The sequence below is a fragment of the Leopardus geoffroyi genome, chromosome A1 (assembly GCF_018350155.1).
Source record: "Leopardus geoffroyi isolate Oge1 chromosome A1, O.geoffroyi_Oge1_pat1.0, whole genome shotgun sequence".
Lineage (NCBI taxonomy): Eukaryota > Metazoa > Chordata > Mammalia > Carnivora > Felidae > Leopardus > Leopardus geoffroyi.
Genome location: NC_059326.1, coordinates 13,443,871 through 13,463,571, shown reverse-complemented (window position 1 = coordinate 13,463,571; position 19,701 = coordinate 13,443,871). Strand labels below are relative to the sequence as shown.

General features: G+C 40.2%; 1 long non-coding RNA gene across 2 annotated transcripts in view; it reads left to right on the top strand.

Annotated features, from left to right (window-relative positions):
• The window catches only part of LOC123600356, a 72,882-nt gene extending 53,730 nt beyond the window's left edge, over positions 1-19,152 (top strand). The window contains exons 4-7 of one of the 2 annotated variants that reach the window (XR_006713797.1): positions 15,971-16,124; positions 17,545-17,764; positions 18,761-18,879; positions 19,012-19,152. This is a non-coding gene — a long non-coding RNA (uncharacterized LOC123600356). Of the gene's footprint in view, positions 1-15,970; positions 16,125-17,544; positions 17,765-18,760 lie in introns of both variants that reach the window. The other variant, XR_006713714.1, reaches the window with a different exon arrangement.
• Positions 19,153-19,701: the final 549 nt, after the last annotated feature.

Here is a 19,701-nt window from a genome sequence, read left to right as displayed (position 1 = left end):
GCCTCTAGTTCTCTGATAATCTATAGGCAAAAAAAAAGGGGGTTAAGTGCTTCTCCCAAGAACCCTAGAGATATGGAGTCTGAAACAAGGTGTTTGACCCTGTACCTACATATGTTTGCTTGAAAACATGACATAACCAGGTCCCATGATGATGTATTTGTACACTCATAGTTGGCTGCTTTCGGAATAATCCCCACCATTTTGCTACTGAGTCTGCATTCTGACTCATTTAAGGTCCCCTGCACAATAATGCATTGTGATTGGACGATTCTAGTCTTTTAAGACAATGTGTTAGGTTTTAGCGGAATGATAGTATTTACCTCAAAACAAACCTAAAGTCATGGCATTTTAAGATATTGTAAACCAAATATGAGATTTAAAAGGCATTATTGAAGGTATTCGGGTGGGTCAGTGCTGTACCTTTGAGTAGGATTCTAGGATGAAAGTTTTCATAAGACCAAGATTTCAGTACGAGGGCTAATGTGTAATTATGATCAAAGTCAAAATGATACAATATCCTGGGATATCTGCAGGCTGCTTTTTGCTGGGGTACGCATAGTATTACTCAGTGCACATTAAATAATAGGTTATATAGTGCTTAAGGCAAAGCAAAGTGAAATTATTTGCTTTTTGTTGAAAAATGAGTCACTAAAGACTCCAGAAATTGGAGTCTAGACAGAGTGAGTGAATAAACCAGGCAACAGACGAGCCAATCATTGCAATTGATCCCGACAGCTTTGCCTGCATCAATCTGCACTGCTCAGAGAGGCCATCGAAATGACTAGATCAGAAGGGTAGCTTCCTTTGTGTCTCCAGGTGGGTCCTTAGGTTCGTGTACCTGCAGTAAAACCAATGAATGAGGAAACAGAGCATAAACAGCACAGCAGCACTTTCACATAACAGCACCTTGAACAATGATGCTCCTGAGGAGCAGGATTGAGGGCGGATGTCAGTTGGCTCCAGAATTTCTGTTTGGTGACTTTTTATGGGAATTGATCTGCCCACAGATCAACTGGCATTATTCACTTCGCGGTTAACCCAAACTCACTGGGGACCCATTGTTTCTCTTCTAGTGTAAAAGCGGCTCTCCTTTCCCAAGCAACTCATGCCTTGTCTCAAAGGAAGGACAAAGCCTCTACTTAGAAGTATAATATTCCCATACAGGAGAGGAGAAAAATGCGGTTCCCAAGTTTCTAACAATTAGGAGGCATCTCCCTTCAAATCTGGAGGCAAAGGCTGTCTCTGGATTTGCTCACTGGGCCTCTCTGCATAGTCCAAAGCCCTGCACCTAACAGTGATGTTGACTTAATCACATGGAAATTCTCTATAACAGGTATTCTTTGGAGAAGGTGGTTTCTTAAACAAAGCTAAGTTTTGCCTAAAGTGATTTCATTTGGCCATTTTTAGGAGCCAATGCCAAATTCAGTGCTTCTCCTGCTTTAACTTTATAAGGTTTGTTTTCTTTCTGTGTGAGTTTCTTCATCAATAAAAAGAAGATATAAACACTACTACTAATCTTTTGATTGCATATCAAAGACACAAGAAGGCAAAAATACACAACAGAATGATAGACCATGCAGGGGGCTGGGAGGTTGGGTGCTTTGTTTATCAGACAAATCCAGCTGCTCCCAGGCTTGGTTCTACCAAGAACGCGCGGGTGGGGAGGCACTGCTGATCTGGGCTGGAGCCCTGGGTGTCCTTTCCTCTTGAGCATCTCACTGTTGATCTGGCTGTTATTGACCAGGCTCTGGTTGAGGTCTCCCAACCTGTACCTCACCCCTTTTTTCTCACTGAGACCCCTTTCCTCAAGGGTTGAACAAATACTGAGAGCAGGACAGAGGAGAAACAGAAGACAAGAGTGCTCAGTACACATTTAATAACAGTGCTTTTATTTTAATACTAAATATATCCTCCACACATCCAGAGTGAGAGCCTGGAGGTTTGGGGAGGGTGTGGATATGGGTAGGCGGTACCTTCCATTCTACATAATGGAAGGGCAGACTTGGAGCATTCCAAGAAAACTTAGTTGCTGATTGAAAACTGAGGGCTCCTAGTGCATGATGACCTTCTCTCTGGGGCCTTACCTGCTATCTCCTGGGGCTTTACTGTCCTTAGCAGCTCAGTCCCTCTTCCCAGACTGTTCATAGCTGGTTCCTCTGGCACCAAGAGTGCTCCTGTACCCATCCCAAGCTGCTGGTCCTGGGGCAAGCTCCTGGCTTCATCTGGGTCCTTTTATTCTCTTTTATTCCTCACCTTTCCTGCAGTGCTCTAAGATGCTGATTTATAGCATTCTAACCAAGTTGCCAGGAGAGTCCCTGCTTTTGTCATCCTCTTGCCCTTCCAGCCAGCTACCATTCTCTACCTCATTGTGTTGGGAGCCAGGAACTTCCTGGGTTTTGATTTATTTATTTATTTATTTATTTATTTTTTGATTTATTTGTTTTTGGTCCAAAGACTGCCAGGCTAGACAGCCGATGAGCTGGAGGCATGGTTCTTGGTTCTGTTTCTTTTCTTTCCCATTACCAGGCTGAAAGAAAAAAAAAGGCTGTGTCATTAGATATCTTCATCTGCTTCTTCCCACCCTTGAATATGTTTAATGGCTTTTAGAGGAACAAGTAGAAGTTTTAGCAAATCGGAGTTCAATAAAATTCACTTATTTTATCTTCAAAGCAGTGTTCTAGGTCATAGAGGTGGGTGGAGGCTGGCAGGGATTGGGAGGTTCCTATCCTCACTGGTTCCTGAGGTCACTGTGCTGATTTAGAGAAAGACTGACCACTAGTCCTTGAATCCAATGCAAAAGGTCAAGCATTTTTTATGATTTAAATATTTTTGTAAATAAAAATTTTCATGTTTTTGTCTAAAACAGAAATTACTCTCAGATGCCCAGATTTTTCTTTTGTATACTTAATAATTAATCCCCAATTTGCCAGTCACTCCCATGCTCAGATGACAACCATCATCTAGATCTGCTGTTTGTCTCCTCTTTTTTCCGGTGGAGTCCCTGGCAAATAGGAAGCAGGCAAACACATCAAAACTTGTTTTTTTTAAAGACATCTATAATTTCTGAAATAAAGAAGCAACACATAGCAAATAAACATATGAGAAGATGCTATTCATCATGCGTCATCAGAGAAATTTAAACAACAATGAGGTACCACTACCCACCTGTTAGAATGACCAAAATCTAGAACACTGACAACACCAAATGTTGGTGAGGATGTGGACCAATAGGAACCCTCATTCATTGCTGATAGGAATACAAAATAGTAACACGTGTACCACCATCTTGGAAGACAGCTTGGCAGTTTCTTACAAAACTAAACATACTATTACCATACCATCCAGCAATCTTGCTCTTTGATATTTATCAAAAGGAGTTGAAAACTTACATTCACACAAAAACCTGCACACAGATGTTTGTAGCAGCTTTATTCATAATTGCCCAAACTTGGAAGCAACCAAGATGTCCTTCAGTAAGTGAATGGATTTGTAAACTATAGGCCATTCTGCAAATAAAATGTTATTCAGTGGTGAAAGCTATTAAGCTATGAAAAGGCATGAAGAAAACTTACCTGCATATTGCTAAGTAAAATAAGTCAATCTGAAAGGACTACATACTATGCCTCCAATTATATGAAATTCTGGAATAGGCAAAACTACAGAGATAATAAAAAGATCAATGGTTGCCAGGGGTGAGGGAGAGGGGGATAAATAGGCCGAACACAGGATTTTTAGGGCATTGAAAATATTCTGTATTATACCATAATGGTAGATACATGTCATTATACATTTGTCCAAACCCATAGAATGTACACCAAAAGTGAGCTCTGATGTAAACTATGAACTTTGTGTGATTATGATGTGTCAATGTAGGTTCATCCTTGGTAAAAATGTATAATTCTGGAAAGTGATGTTGGTAATTCTGGAGAGTGAAGCTATACATGTGTAGGGTCAGGGAATATTTGAGCAATCTCTGTGCCTTCCTCTCAATTGTATTATAAAACTAAAATTGCTCTTAAAAAATAGAAAATGTTATTTTAAAAAACATGAAAGTAGGATCATCTCTGGGGAGTTGACACAGAGGGACAGAGTCCTGGAAAATTAGTCTATATGAAACAGCCACCATTTGATACAGAATAAGGACCTGGAGAAAGCCTTTGGTGTTCTGAAATCCCTACATCGTCGGAATGATGAGTATCCATGAGAGGGCTTGGTCTAGAGGAACCGATCACCACAGGTGCATCAGGCCCCACACGATTCCCTTAGGTGACCTGATATGTGCACAAATTCTCTTATATTAATGACCATTTATATGAAACTAATCTATTTAAGCAGGTCTACACTTAAGGAAAGGTATTGATGATTGGCCAATGACTGGCCAGTCCCACATTCATGTCAATTAGTCGGGTGGATGGTGTTCATCCCAATCATCTGAGAATAGCAGCGTGGAGCAGGTGTCCACCCTGTGGATCACAGACAGACCCTGGGGGGCACTGGCCTTGATGGAAAGGTGGGGGGCGTGGCCTGGAGTGATATGTGGGCTCCATGCTGATGAGGTCTTGGGGGGATGCTGAAAGGGAAGAAAGAGCTGAAGAAAAGTGAGATGAAGCCGAAGTCAAATATGTTCTTTTTCAAAAGTTGCTGCAGGATGGCCCTAAGCTGGGGAAACCAGGGGAAGTTCATTTTCTCACTTTGTTCTTCCTCCTTTCACCCAAATGGGCCTAGAAGTAGTATTCATCTGCATTATGGGTTAAATAAGCATTGAGATTTAATCACCATGTAGAATATTGTTCCCATGGGAAATATGTTCTAACTTCCAGATGACTGACTTAGAGATGCCAGTCTTCAAAGGAATGGGTTAGTTGCCCCTGAACTAACATTTTTATTTTTAAAACTTTTTTTGTGATCTTTATTGATTTTTGAGACAGAGAGAGAGCATGAGTGGAGGAGGGGCAGATGGAGAGAGGAGACACAGAATCTGAAGCAGACTCCAGGCTCTGAGCTATCAGCACAGAGCCCAACACGGGGCTCAAACTCATGAGCCCTGAGATCACGACCTGAGCTGAAGTTGGTTGCTTAACGGACTGAGCCACCCAGGTGCCCTGCCCTGAACTACCTTTTAATGGAACTCATAACTAAATATAAGCACTCAGATTGTGAAAGTTCATGACTGAGATTATTTCTAGACTCTTGACCTCCTTAAGTAAATTTTTTATCCCTTCTCATTTTGTGGTGCTAAGCTCTCTATATATTGTTTATGTTAACATTTCTAAGTTGATTTTTAAGAAATCTCTTTATTTTTCCCAAATCATAAAGCATCTATAATTTGAAAAACAAATCTGAATGCATTAATTATAGAGAACCAACAAATAATGTGGATTAACTTTTCACTAGAGGCAGAAATACAATTAAGCTAAAATCTTGATTGCCAATGTGGTCTGATCTGTGGCACCCATCATACTTCAAGAGCCCACAGATCTCACCTGCCTTCTCTACCCACATTGCAGAAACCATCATTGCTACCCTTTCATTCTTAGCTTACGGGTGCTTTATTGCCAAAGGATTCTTGCGTGGTATGGGAGGAGCTGCATTTACTCTTTAATATAACATGGTCAACAGAACATGTCTTCCTAACCCAGGAGGAAATTAGATGATGTATATGAATAAGCATTGTATATTTTAAAGTATGTTTAAAACCCACAAATCTTTGGAGAGCAAATAATTAAACAGCAAAATCAAGCAACTCTACATAGGGAAGATTTCTTATTCTATGACATGGGAGAGAACAGTGATAGTAACTTCCAGACAATAGAACAGTTTTGATTATTGTTTTGTCTTTGCTTTTGTTTGTTTTACTTTTTTTATAGCTCTCAGCCTAAAAGTTATCTTATGTCCTTTAAAAGCTATATTGGAACACATAACCAAATATAAGCACTCAGACGGCGAAAGTTTATGATCGAGATCATTTCTAGACTCTTGACCCCATTAAGTAAACTTTTGATTCCTTCTAGAAAACAGAGCTTAAAACAAAACTTATATGATGATACTTTATTGAGGAGTGAATCCCAGGAAAACAGGAGTGAGAAAGAAATGGAGTGAGGCTAGAAAGGAGGGTGAGCAAATACAAGGGAGTGTGTTTCAGAGATGCCTGCACTCCTGTAACAAGAGATGAAGAAGGGCATTATATAATAATTACAGGGTCTATTCATCAGGAAGAGCTAACAATTATAAATGTCTATGCACCGAATATGGGAGCCCCCACATATATAAAAAAATTACTCATAAACATAAGCAACCTTATTGATAAGAATGTGATAATTGCAGGGACTTTAACACTCCACTTACAGAAATGGATAGATCATCTAGACACATGGTCAATAAAGAAACAAGGGCCCTGAATGATACATTGGATCAGATGGATTTGAAAGATATATTTAGAACTCTGCACCCCAAAGCAACAGAATATACTTTCTTCTCGAGTGCACATGGAACATTCTCCAAGATAGATCACATACTGGATCACAAAACAGCCCTTCATAAGTATACAAAAATTGAAATCATACCATGCATACTTTCAGACCACAATGCTATGAAGCTTGAAGTCAACCACAGGAAAAAGTCTGGAAAACCTCCAAAAGCATTGAGGTTAAAGAACACCCTACTAAAGAATGAGTGGGTCAACCAGGCAATTAGAGAAGAAATTAAAAAATATATGGAAACAAACGAAAATGAAAACACAACAATCCAAACACTTTGGGATGCAGCGAAGGCAGTCCTGAGAGGAAAATACATTGCAATCCAGGCCTATCTCAAGAAACAAGAAAAATCCCAAATACAAAATCTAACAGCACACCTAAAGGAACTAGAAGCAAAACAGCAAAGACAGCCTAAACCCAGCAGAAGAAGAGAAATAATAAAGATCAGAGCAGAAATAAACAATATAGTATCTAAAAAAACTGTAGAGCAGATCAACGAAACCAAGAGTTGGTTTTTTGAAAAAATAAACACAATTGATAAACCTCTAGCCAGGCTTCTCAAAAAGAAAAGGGAGATGACCCAAATAGATAAAATCATGAATGAAAATGGAATTATTACAACCAATCCCTCAGAGATACAAGCAATTATCAGGGAATACTATGAAAAATTATATGCCAACAAACTGGACAACCTGGAAGAAATGGACAAATTCCTAGACACCCAAACACTACCAAACTCAAACGGAAAGAAATAGAAAATTTGAACAGACCCATAATCAGCAAAGGTAATGAATCAGTTATCAAAAATCTCCCAACAAATGAGAGTCCAGGACCAGATGGCTTCCCAGGGGAGTTCTACCAGACATTTAAAGCAGAGATAATACCTATCCTTCTCAAGCTATTCCAAAAAATAGAAAGGGAAGGAAAACTTCCAGACTCATTCTATGAAGCCAGTATTACTTTGATTCCTAAACCAGACAGAGACCAGCAAAAAAAGAGAACTACAGGCCAATATCCCTGATGAATATGGATGCAAAAATTCTCAATAAGATACTAGCAAATCGAATTCAACAGCATATAAAAAGAATTATTCACCATGATCAAGTGGGATTCATTCCTGGGATGCAGGGCTGGTTCAACATTAACAAATCAATCAACATGATACATCACATTAATAAAAGAAAAAATAAGAACCATACGATCCTGTCAATCGATGCAGAAAAGGCATTTGACAAAATTCAGCACCCTTTCTTAATAAAAACCCTCGAGAAAGTCGGGATAGAAGGAGCATACTTAAAGATCATAAAAGCCATTTATGAAAAGCCCATAGCTAACATCATCCTCAACGGGGAAAAACTGAGAGCTTTTTCCCTGAGATCAGGAACACGACAGGGATGCCCACTCTTACCGCTGTTGTTTAACATAGTGTTGGAAGTTCTAGCATCAGCAATCAGACAACAAAAGGAAATCAAAGGCATCAAAATTGGCAAAGATGAAGTCAAGCTTTCACTTTTTGCAGATGACATGATATTATACATGGAAAACCCGATAGACTCCACCAAAAGTCTGCTAGAATTGATACATGAATTCAGCAAAGTTGCAGGATACAAAATCAATGTACAGAAATCAGTTGCATTCTTATACACTAATAATGAAGCAACAGAAAGACAAATAAAGAAAGTGATCCCATTCACAATTGCACCAAGAAGCATAAAATACCTAGGGATAAATCTAACCAAAGATGTACAAGATCTGTATGCTGAAAACTATAGAAAGCTTATGAAGGAAATTGAAGAAGATACAAAGAAATGGAAAAATATTCCATGTTCATGGATTGGAAGAATAAATATTATCAAAATGTCAATACTACCCAAAGCTATCTACATATTCAATGCAATCCCAATCAAAATTGCACCAGCATTCTTCTCGAAACTAGAACAAGCAATCCTAAAATTCATATGGAACCACAAAAGGCCCCGAATAGCCAAAGTAATTTTGAAGAAGACCAAAGCAGGAGGCATCACAATCCCAGACTTTAGCCTCTACTACAAAGCTGTCATCATCAAGACAGCATGGTATTGGCACAAAAACAGACACATAGACCAATGGAATAGAAAGAAACCCCAGAACTAGACCCACAAACATATGGCCAACTAATCTTTGCCAAAGCAGGAAAGAATATCCAATGGAAAAAAGACAGTCTCTGTAACAAATGGTGCTGGGAGGACTGGACAGCAACATGCAGAAGATTGAAACTAGACCACTTTCTCACACCATTCACAAAAATAAACTCAAAATGGATAAAGGACCTGAATGTGAGACAGGAAACCATCAAAACCCTAGAGGAGAAAGCAGGAAAAGACCTCTCTGACCTCAGCCATAGCAATCTCTTACTTGACACATCCCTTGACACAAAGGCAAGGGAATTAAAAGCAAAAATGAACTACTGGGACCTTATGAAGATAAAAAGCTTCTGCACAACAAAGGAAACAACCAACAAAACTAAAAGGCAACCAACGGAATGGGAAAAGATATTTGCAAATGACATATCAGACAAAGGGCTAGTATCCAATATCTATAAAGAGCTCACCAAACTCCACACCCGAAAAACAAATAACCCAGTGAAGAAATAGGCAGAAAACATGAATAGACACTTCTCTAAAGGAGACATCCGGATGGCCAACAGGCACATGAAAAGATGCTCAACGTCGCTCCTCATCAGGGAAATACAAATCAAAACCACACTCAGATATCACCTCACACCAGTCAGAGTGGCCGAAATGAACAAATCAGGAGACTATAGATGCTGGAGAGGATGTGGAGAAATGGGAACCTTCTTGCACTGTTGGTGGGAATGCAAATTGGTGCAGCCACTCTGGAAAACAGTGTAGAGGTTCCTCAGAAAATTAAAAATAGACCTACCCTATGACCCAGCAATAGCACTGCTAGGAATTTACCCAAGGGATACAGGAGTACTGATGCATAGGGGCACTTGTACCCCAATGTTTATAGCAGCACTCTCAACAATAGCCAAATTATGGAAAGATCCTAAATGTCCATCAACTGATGAATGGATAAAGAAATTGTGGTTTATATACACAATGGAGTACTACGTGGCAATAAGAATGAAATATGGCCTTTTGTAGCAACGTGGATGGAACTGGAGAGTGTGATGCTAAGTGAAATAAGCCATACAGAGAAAGATGCCGTATGTTTTCACCCTTATGTGGATTCTGAGAAACTTAACAGAAACCCATGGGGGAGGGGAAGGAAAAAAAAAAAGAGGTTAGAGTGGGAGAGAGCCAAAGCATAAGAGACTCTTAAGAACTGAGAACAAACTGAGGGTTGATGGGGGGTGGGAGGGAGGAGAGGGTGGGTGATGGGTACTGAGGAGGGCACCTGTTGGGATGAGCACTGGGTGTTGTATGGAAACCAATTTGACAATAAATTTCATATATTGAAAAAAAATTTTTTTTAATTAAAAAAAAAGAGAGATGCCTGCACTCTATGATGAATTGATTTCTCGGTGCCATAGGAAGCTCTGGAAAGTACACACAATGCCACTAGATCTGTCAACAATCATTCCAAGGGGAGAAAGGGAGAAGGATTATTCCACTGGCTTCCAACTCCTATTGATCTTAACTTGCATCTGTAGTATGTTGATGCCCTTATATCCTTTACTCTTTGGATGCACATCTGTTTGCACTTTGCAGCAACAAGGGAGCATTAGAGAATTTGTAAGGTGAGGCACCCACACAACACCAGGGATGTGACTCAGAGCCCTGGGTCTACAGAAGAAGGAGCAGCAGCAACCAAGCTCCATGACTCTAAGCAACACCAAGGCAAGTGTGTGGGTCTGGGGTGATGCCCAAACCATACACAAGAAAAGAGAGCATAGAAGAAAGCCAGCCACTTTAGATCTTTTCTGCTGCTACTTTTGCTGACTGCACTTTTGAGAAGGGAGGAAATTTCTTGTTCTCAGACTGCAGAGAGTTGTATAGAGGCCATTAGTGATGGAGATAATTAGAGGCATAGAGTTGATCAAAACTTGACCTATAATGACCACTTTGAGAAGCTGCCACAGAGAGAGTAAGATTTTTCTGCAAAGCAGTATTTCAGATATACAAGGGAGCAACTGATACAGATCAGTGTAACAGGGAAAGGAATGCAGGAAAGACGTTCTAGTGATACAAAAAGAAAGATCCCGAAGAGCAAAATAAAATGGTTCTAGTGCTGACCAAGCTTTATCAGTCCTTATAACCACATTTAATTGAAATGTTGGATTTATTTTTTGGTATCTATATGTAACATACATATTTATTCATGCAGTACATATTTATTGAGAACCGACTGAAGACCAGGTTCTGTTCTAGGCTTCGGTCGCACAGCTGTTTCTATGCTCTGGGCACTTGGATTCCATTGTAGGAAGACAGACGAGAGCATGTCAGAGGGTGGTTAAGTGTCATGAAGGACAATACAGCAGGACAAGGGAGAGAGAGTGCGTGTGAAAGAAGGACAGGAATGCTATTTATACAGGCAGTCAAGGAAAACCTCTGTGATAGGGCAACACTTGAGCAGAGCCCTAAAGAAGAGAAAGGAGTGAGCTGGGTATCTGGAGGAGAGAAGGCAGAAGCCCAAGGAGAGGCCACAGGTGTCGTTGAGGAGACAGACATTCATGCGATGAATACATGCACAGGCACATATCTTTCCAAAGTGAACAAACTGGTAAACTGCATAGAGTTTATTTAATATTCTCACCAGATATTCTCAATTTTATTGGCACCATAAATGTTAGAACTGAAAAAAACCCTTTATGCTATTATTCAAAAAAGTTACCTGAAAATGGGAAACCCCATTGACAATTGCAGTCAAGATCCTGGCATCCAGGGCCCAGTAGTCCTGACTATGCAAATAGGATCATCTGGGAAGGTAGGGAGGACTTGTCTATGGATGGATGTGACACACACCTAGGTGTACATGGCAGATGGGTCCTGGAGGGACAGGATACCAGACCAGTATAGTTTAAGGATGAGTTGGGAGGAAAGAAAAGTTCTGTCTGTGGTTGACAGCTGTATGCCTGAGGCCTTGTTTTGAGGATGCTTTGTTTGGCCTAAGGATAATAACAGTTAATATACTGTTGAATGTTTTTTAAAAAATGAGTTCGAATGCCTTTAGGTCATGTGTCTCTTGTTTTTGTAGTCAGCTGGAGTGGGGCTACAGACTCCTGGCACACCAGCATGGTGTTTATATCATGCCAGACCCACATCTCTCAATGTAAGAATGAATGGTAAACATGAGGACATAAGACACAAGGCAGAAATTCAGATAATTCACACATGTGGGGTACACACGTTCATGGATCCAAAACGGGGTACTGTTGGTGTGTCAGAACGACTGCAGTTCATCTGTATTTGCTTGGAGGTCTAGGCTATTTTTCAAGGTTTAAATCTTGGCTATAAAAATGTATTGGTGACATTTTAAGTCCCAGCCTGAGAACAAATTTTGATTTTTAAATTCAAACTTATCATTCCAAAACTCATTCTGGCACCTTTTTAGGGCTTGATGAATTGTTTCAAAGATGTTTATTGCTTTTAAGTCCCTATTTTATTGCCAAGCTTGTAATACACAAACTGCTTTGAATTTTGTTAAGATAGTGAGTGATTAGACAGTGATATGACTTTAAAACAGAAAACAACAAAGAGATTTAACTGGATTAAGAGAGAAGGATAGTACATTTTATGTAGTTACTCTGTTTCTAAGAATTAAAATATGCTTCCTCTGGATATGTATTTGCATCATATAACATAATAAGGGAGCTCCAAAAATATCACTGTGTTCTTTGCAAGAAAGGACAACAATTTGTTCTGTATCAACAGCAACATTGTCTATTTCAAACAGCTTTCAGCTGGGATCTCTAAGTTCCGTACAAATATTATCCAAACCAACTAATACCGGATGGATGTTGCCATGGTTGATCATTGATTAGAGCAGTAGGTTGACAGCTAGTTACTCTTGAAGTTGGCTCAATTTCTTTTGACCCAAAGTCAAGTGGCTTAGCATATCCAGATGCCTCTCAGGCCAAGAGCTCTAAACGGTCAAACTCAGTGTCAAGTATCTGAAGACCTTAAATAATCAGCCTTGGGTGAGACTTGATAGGTCCTATCCAACTATACAATTTGATACATCCTAAGATTTTAGGATCCATCCTGATTGCAAGTTATAAAAATCAACTGAGGTAAAGTAAAAATGGATGATTTATTGTGCAGAGCCAGGGACCTCATAGAACACAAAGACAGGAATGCAGCCAGGCCTCAGGAACTATGGGGAACCACGAAGCCCCTGGGAACCTAGACGTATACTCACTCAGATTCTGGTCTCTGCTTCTCTTTGCATCTATCCTTAATTGTTTTTCTCTTAAGAGACATTTCTCTGCTCCTTTATTTACATGGCATCATGTTGCCACCCTCAAATGCCATATTTATATGTTTTAAGTTTTGCTTCCCCAAAGGTCATGACATCTGTCCCTTTGTATTAGTTATTTATTGCTGTATAACACATTACCCTAAGACTTAGTAACTTAAAGCGACAAACATTTATTATCGTACAGTTTTTGTGCCTTCAGGAAATAAGGTGTGGCTTAGCTGGGTGCCTCTTCCTCAAAATCTCACACAAGACCGCAATTGAAATGCTGACTAGAGCTGCGGTTTTATTGAAAGGCTTCACTGCAGGAGGATTTGCTCCTAAATTCACTCATATGGCTGTTGGCAAGATTCAGTTCCTTGGAGGTTGTTGAGCACACTGGCTATTGACTTCTCATAATTCCTTGCAACATGGGCCTTTCCACAGGGCAACTCACAATATGGCAGCTGGTTTCTAGCAGACTGAGCATGAAAGGGAGAGCAAGATGGAAGTTGCTGTCTTTTTATAACCCAATCTCAGAGTTGACATACCATCACCTTTTCTTATTCTACTTGTTAGAAGTGAGACACTAGGTTCAGTCCACACTCAAGAGAGCATACATTCCAGTATATAGAGATCACTGGGGGTCTTTTAAGAGGGTACCTATTACATGCTCTCTGTCTCCTAATTCCACATTCCCCGGCAAAGCACCCCCCCCCCAAGCTGGGTCAGGTGACTATTGTTGTTCCAATCAGCCATAGAGGGGGTGTAGACTCATAGTATATATGGCATGCATGCTGCTGGTCATAGTAGTAAAAGACACAGGGGGAACCATCACAGACAAGGACAGCAGTTAAAGAGTTTGGACCTGAGTAAAATACTCCAAACTATAACCACAATCAACTTACTTAACCTTTTTTTTCTTAATGGGAATAAAATTGCCTAGCAGATTATTCATCTCCCAAAAGACTAGGTCTCTGCATACAGATTTGCTGAATAATTCAGATTCTTGAAGCCCTTACTCCTAAATTATATATGTAACTAAGAATAAAGTGCTTTTTAAATAATTCACAATATGTGCCATTATCCTTTTTAATTTGTTTTTTGTTTAGGAAATTGTGGTAAAATATACGTAACATGCAATTTACCATTTTAACCATTCTGAGTCATACAGTTCAGTGGTGTTGGGTCCATTCACAATGTTGTACAACCATTACCATCGTGCATCTCCAAAACTTCTTTCATCTTCTAAAAGTGAAACTTTATACCCATTACACATGCTAACTGGGTTTCCCTTGCCCCTTGCATCTGGAAATCACCATTCTACTTTCTGTCTCTATCAATTTGACTACTCTAGGAAATTCATAGGAGTGGAATCATACAGTATTTGTCCTTTCATGACTGGCTTATTTTACTTGTCATAATGTCTTCATCGTTCATCCATTTGGTAGCATGTGTCAGAATTTTCTTCCTCTTTATGGCTTAATAATCTCCCATGGTATCTGTATACCACACTGTCTTTATTATCCATTCATCTACTAATGGACACATGGGTTGCTCTACCTTTCGGCTATTGGGAATTACCCTACTATGAACACTGGTATACGAATATCCGTCCAAGTCCCTGCTTTCAATTCCTTTGGATATATGCTTAGAAGTGGAATTAATGAATCAGAGTAATTCTATTTTTAACTTTTTGAGCAGCTGCCATACTGGTTCCCATAGAAGCTGCACCATTTTACGTTCCCACCAGGAAAGCACAAAGATTCTGATTTCTCTATATCCTTACCAATACTTTTTTTCTGGTTTTTGTTTTTGCTTGGTAATAGCCATCCTAATGGGTGAAAAGTGGTATCTCATTGTGGTTTTGATATTCATTTCTCTAGCAATGAATTATGTAGAGCATCTTTTCATGTATTTATTGGCCATTTGTGGAGAAATGTCTATTCAACTCCTTTGTCCATTTTAATCTGTCTGGGTTTGTTGTTGTTGTTGTTGAGTTGTAAGAGTTCTTTATATATTCTAGATACTAACCCTTTATTAGATGTATGACCTGAAAATATTCTGTGGGGTTGCCTTTTTCACTGTGTTGATGGTCTCCATTTTAAATTTTTATATAATCCAGTTTATCTATTTTTTTCTTTTGCTGCTTATGTTTTTGGTGTCATGGAGAAGAAATCATTATCAAATCCAATGCCATTAAGCAGCTTTTCCCCTATTTTTTTCTTTTTTTATTTAATTTTTTTTTTAAGGTTTATTCATTTTTCAGAGACAGAGATACAGAGCGTGAGCAGGGGAGGGGCAGAGAGAGAGGGAGACACAGAATCCGAAACAGGCTCCAGGCTCTGAGCTGTCAGCACAGAGCCCGACGTGGGACCGAACTCACAGAGGGCAAGATCGTGACCTGAGCTGAAGTTGGATGCTTAATGACTGAGCCACCCAGGCACCCCACCCCCATTTTCTTCTTAAGAGTTGTATGGTCTGCGCTCTTGGATTTAGATCTTTGAGCCACTATCCTTTGTCGGCATAACCCGAGGAGCCTAGAAAGTTGGTATTAAATTATGACTGACATCTCTGTTTGTGGTTAAGTGGGCATCCACCATTTTCTTTTCTAAGGCATAGAAAAAAGAAAGCATTTTCCACACTTCTATCCTCATTATGATATCTGAGAATCACAAAGATTTGCAAAGACGTAACAAACGTTACTGAGTTCTCCAATTATCTCCCTAGGTGTCTCAGACAGTGTTTAGGAGCCTATTATGTTATATCAGAAAATCTGAACTCTGACATGATCTAACAGATGCACTTAAAAGTTTTTGAAAAGGCTGAGTGAAGTTATGTGTTATTTTCAGGACATCATTCCTAAATGTTTGTGATATTTTAAGTGTCTTAATTTAATGGTCTTGATTTAACATGATAGTTTTAGTGCTCTCTCTGACATACAGTAGGTATCTAAAATCTTTGGTGGATCATTGTTTATTTATTTTGCCTTCCCTTTGCTAACTCTAAGTTTGCATTTAGGATGCAAATGTTCTCATCTGCACCATACGTGTTTATCACCACCCCTAAATATCACACATCTGTTCTTTCTACAGTCACCAGTAAGAAAGGAGAAACATGTTCGTGTAAAACAAAGTGCTTGCTCCACGGGTTAACCCTGGCAGCCTCTGGTGAAACCCCTTTATTTAAATAACCTTCCCTAAGCACCTGGTGCCTCTGTTGCTACAGGAATCACTAGAAACCCCATAGGTAAGTGGATTAGTTATGAAACTTCTGGCTTTTATGATACATTTGAGGCACTAGAAAATCCCAGTTTGGTCCAAACTAATTCAAGTGATTATTTGGCTAGAGTCAAAGATTTGGGAAAGGCCCCCCAAAAGGCTTTGGGATCCAAACCTTCTAGCAGCTCACCCACAGCTGGAGGAACTTGTTCCTTTGGCCTCTCCAGTTCCATTCCCCAAGCTTGGCTGGGGCTGGGAGGAGCAGTGTCATGGTGGGTGACAGTAGTCAACGGTAGAAGGGTTGCCTAGACTGTTGCACCTCATCCAGCTTACCATCCCAGATCTTTCCCTCCCTGTCCATACTATTAACATATGTATTAGGTAGGGTAGGCTAAATTGCTGTGAGAAAGAGACTCAAAGTATAACAGCTCAACACAAGAGTCTTTCCCCCCACTCTCTTATGAGCCCAGGTTCATCCCAAATGAAAACATGTTCTGTCTTCCAGAATATTTTCTTGAGAACCTAGAGATCACTTATCATTGATATGAAGTCAGTAGAAGCAAATTCCCTTGGCAATGGCTGAAGTTATTTTTTCGTCAAGGGATATGGGGCAGAGGTCAGGGTTTTGGTATGACAACTCAAATTGGGCCAATACATGGAAGAGGAAGCTTCACTTAATATTCGTTTTACCATTTTCTAGTTTTTAAATCGTATTTATATCCATAAATTCATTTGTATAAGCTCCTACTATAGTAATGAAAATATTTAAGCTTCTCAGCCTAAATAGCTCATTAGGATTTCAGCCTGCAACATTTTCACAGACAACTCATTATTTCTGATGATTTCACACTGTTCAGTACAGCTGTGTCATGACAATGTGGAGCAGTGAAATATTAGGGGTAAGCTGGGCCATCCATTACAAATCCCTGTTTTAGCTGCTTATTGATGCTCTCCCCCCCCCCCAAAGAAATGAATAAACCCCTGACATTCCATTGTTTGACATCATACTCAAAATTCTTCTTTGAAGAAAGTAAAAAAGCTGCTCGGTTCTGCTTAGCTACAATTATTTCTCCCCTCGGAGTGGTGGATTGGTGGAAAAGAGTTCAGTGAGGGATGTGTAGAGCTCTAGAGAACACTCATCTTTGCTGTGAATTCACATTAATCAAATTGCCTGAAGTACAAGTCCTCTCTTTAGGTCTTGACTGAGAATGCCTTAATTCCAGAGGCAGTAAGAACAGGGAGTCAAGATGAGGGTGAAGAAAAGACTTGTGGCTGATCACTTTGCATCTTCACAGGGGATGGAAAGCTTTCTCCAGGGCCTAGCGACAGACAAGATTAAGAAGGAGGCTATGAAAATATTTAGAGATGGGACTACGATTCTGAAGATTCAGATTACCAGTGTGACTCTGGAATTAAACTGAAATTTTTCTACTTTGGTTTCTTACCAGGATGTAGGAAAACATGACCTCCTTGAAATTAGAGCAAATGGTCACAAGGAGTCATCTGGATGAGAAGAAATGATGGGTGCCTAATATGCCCTCTGAGACAAGTGGAAGTTGGAGGCACCAGACCCAGGCAGAGGTTCCAGGATGCCAGGTCACATTCGAGGTCTGGGAGGAGTAGTACCAGCTACAGAGCATGAGGTCAGAGAGATCCAACTAGAGCTCAGTAAGTCTGCCCCAACAGGTCAGCCCGAGAGGCTGGGGAGGAGGGCAGATTCCAGGACCCAGGGCTCAGGAGGAATCCCAGGGGGAGCCTCAGCTGAGGCACTCTGTGCTGACGCTTCCTCAGCGCTTGATGGGAGGCCATCTGACCTCGTAGGCTGTAGGAAGTCTGCAAGACTCTGAGCTGGTTCACAGAAGGACAGAAACACAGGGTGAAATGACAAGGAAAGAATAAATAGGGATTTGAAAGGTGTAACCACAGAATCAACTAATTCCATGTTAGATCTAGCAGAAAGACAAGTCTAGTGCTCTAGCCGTTCATCAGCTGTGGCTTTCTGAGAAATCAACTTGTTCTTTCTGATCCTTAGTTTCTTCGTCTATAATATGGGGTCAGAATTTAGTGACAGTCTTCATACGTGACACAATTAGGGCCAGTACTTGGTCGGTTAATAAAAATCAAGCAAACAAACAAACAAACAAAACAGCTCAGGTGTGCAGTTTTGAGCAATGATAGGCATTATACTGGCAATATTTTTTTTAAAATACAGGAGAGTGCATTTATTACCCAACATTTTGGTGCAGGGTTGAAGCATTTTTCTGAATAAAGCTGGAGTCCTTCCTTTCTTGCAAAAGTGACTCCCGTGATGAATTGTCACCTCTCTTGTATTTTTGTTATTAAAGGGATTGAAGACTTACACTTCAGTTTAAGTAAACAATCATTCCAGATCTTTATTCCCACTCACATTATCTCCACGCTTTGTTTACTTTTTTACTTTTTTACAAGAGTGTGGCCCGTGACAAATTTGATTACAGTTTTTCGTTTGTTTGTTTTAGCTGACTCGCCTTTAAAACAAGTCCTTTTAGGTCACTCAACTCAGTTTTCATAGAAACCACAGCTTTCTTTCATTTTCACTTTTTCATTGATATGTTAACTATCGCATTAGATTACCTAATTATAATTGCAAGTGGTTTGAAAGGTGATGCAACTGGTGTTTGGCAGGCAAACAACTCAAATGGTGAGAGCAGAAGCCAGTGAGCACACAGAACAGCCTCCCCGCTGGCTGCAGACATCCCTTGGCACATGGAGAGGCTGAAGAAAATCAGTCATTTCAATGTCCGGTGAGTGAAGATGTTGTGAGTGCATCTAATGAACCTCATAAAATTATTGCGGGGATGAAAGATCAAGTTGATGTTGAAGGCTTGTCCAATGGCTTATGCTCGGTAGAAGTTGATTTCCTTCCTTTCCTTCAGAGTCCCCCAGAGCACAGTGCCTTGCAGAATGACAATACCTATGCTGGGAAGTCAAGTCAGTAATTAGATACTCAAGACCGTGGTTTGAAATTTCAGTGCCTGGGCGCCTGAGAGGCTCAGTCAGTTAAGCATCCGACTTTGGCTCAGGTCATGATCTCATGGTTTGTGAGTTCGAGCCCCGCGTTGGGCTCTGTGCTGACAGCTCAGAGCCTGGAGCCTGCTTCAGATTCTGTGTCTCCCTCTCTCTGCCCCTCCCAGCCATGCGCTCTCTCTCTCTCTCTCTCTCTCTCTCTCAAAAATAAAACATTAACAAAAAAACAACTTTTTAAAAATTTCAATTCCTTTCTGCCTCCTCCTCCATTGCTGTAAGCACATCAGTGTCTCTCATAGTTTTGGGTCGTCTTTTTTCCCCACGCCCCAGGACCATCTTGTTCAAAACTGATATCCGTGACTTCGGCAATTCACAACTTTCTGTTCAGGCTGAACCGTTGGAGTGCTAACATCAGGCTTCTAAAGCAAATTGCTGGGCAGTTTGCTCTTTAAAGATTAATGGCATTTGGAGTTCCACGTGATTTTGTTCAAGGCCTGTGGGATATTTATAACTGCCTTTGATGTTCTATCATGTTTGACAGTACAGTTTCCAAAAAGTCAAGTAGGGTCCACTCATGAGTTAGGTGTCAAAGATTATAT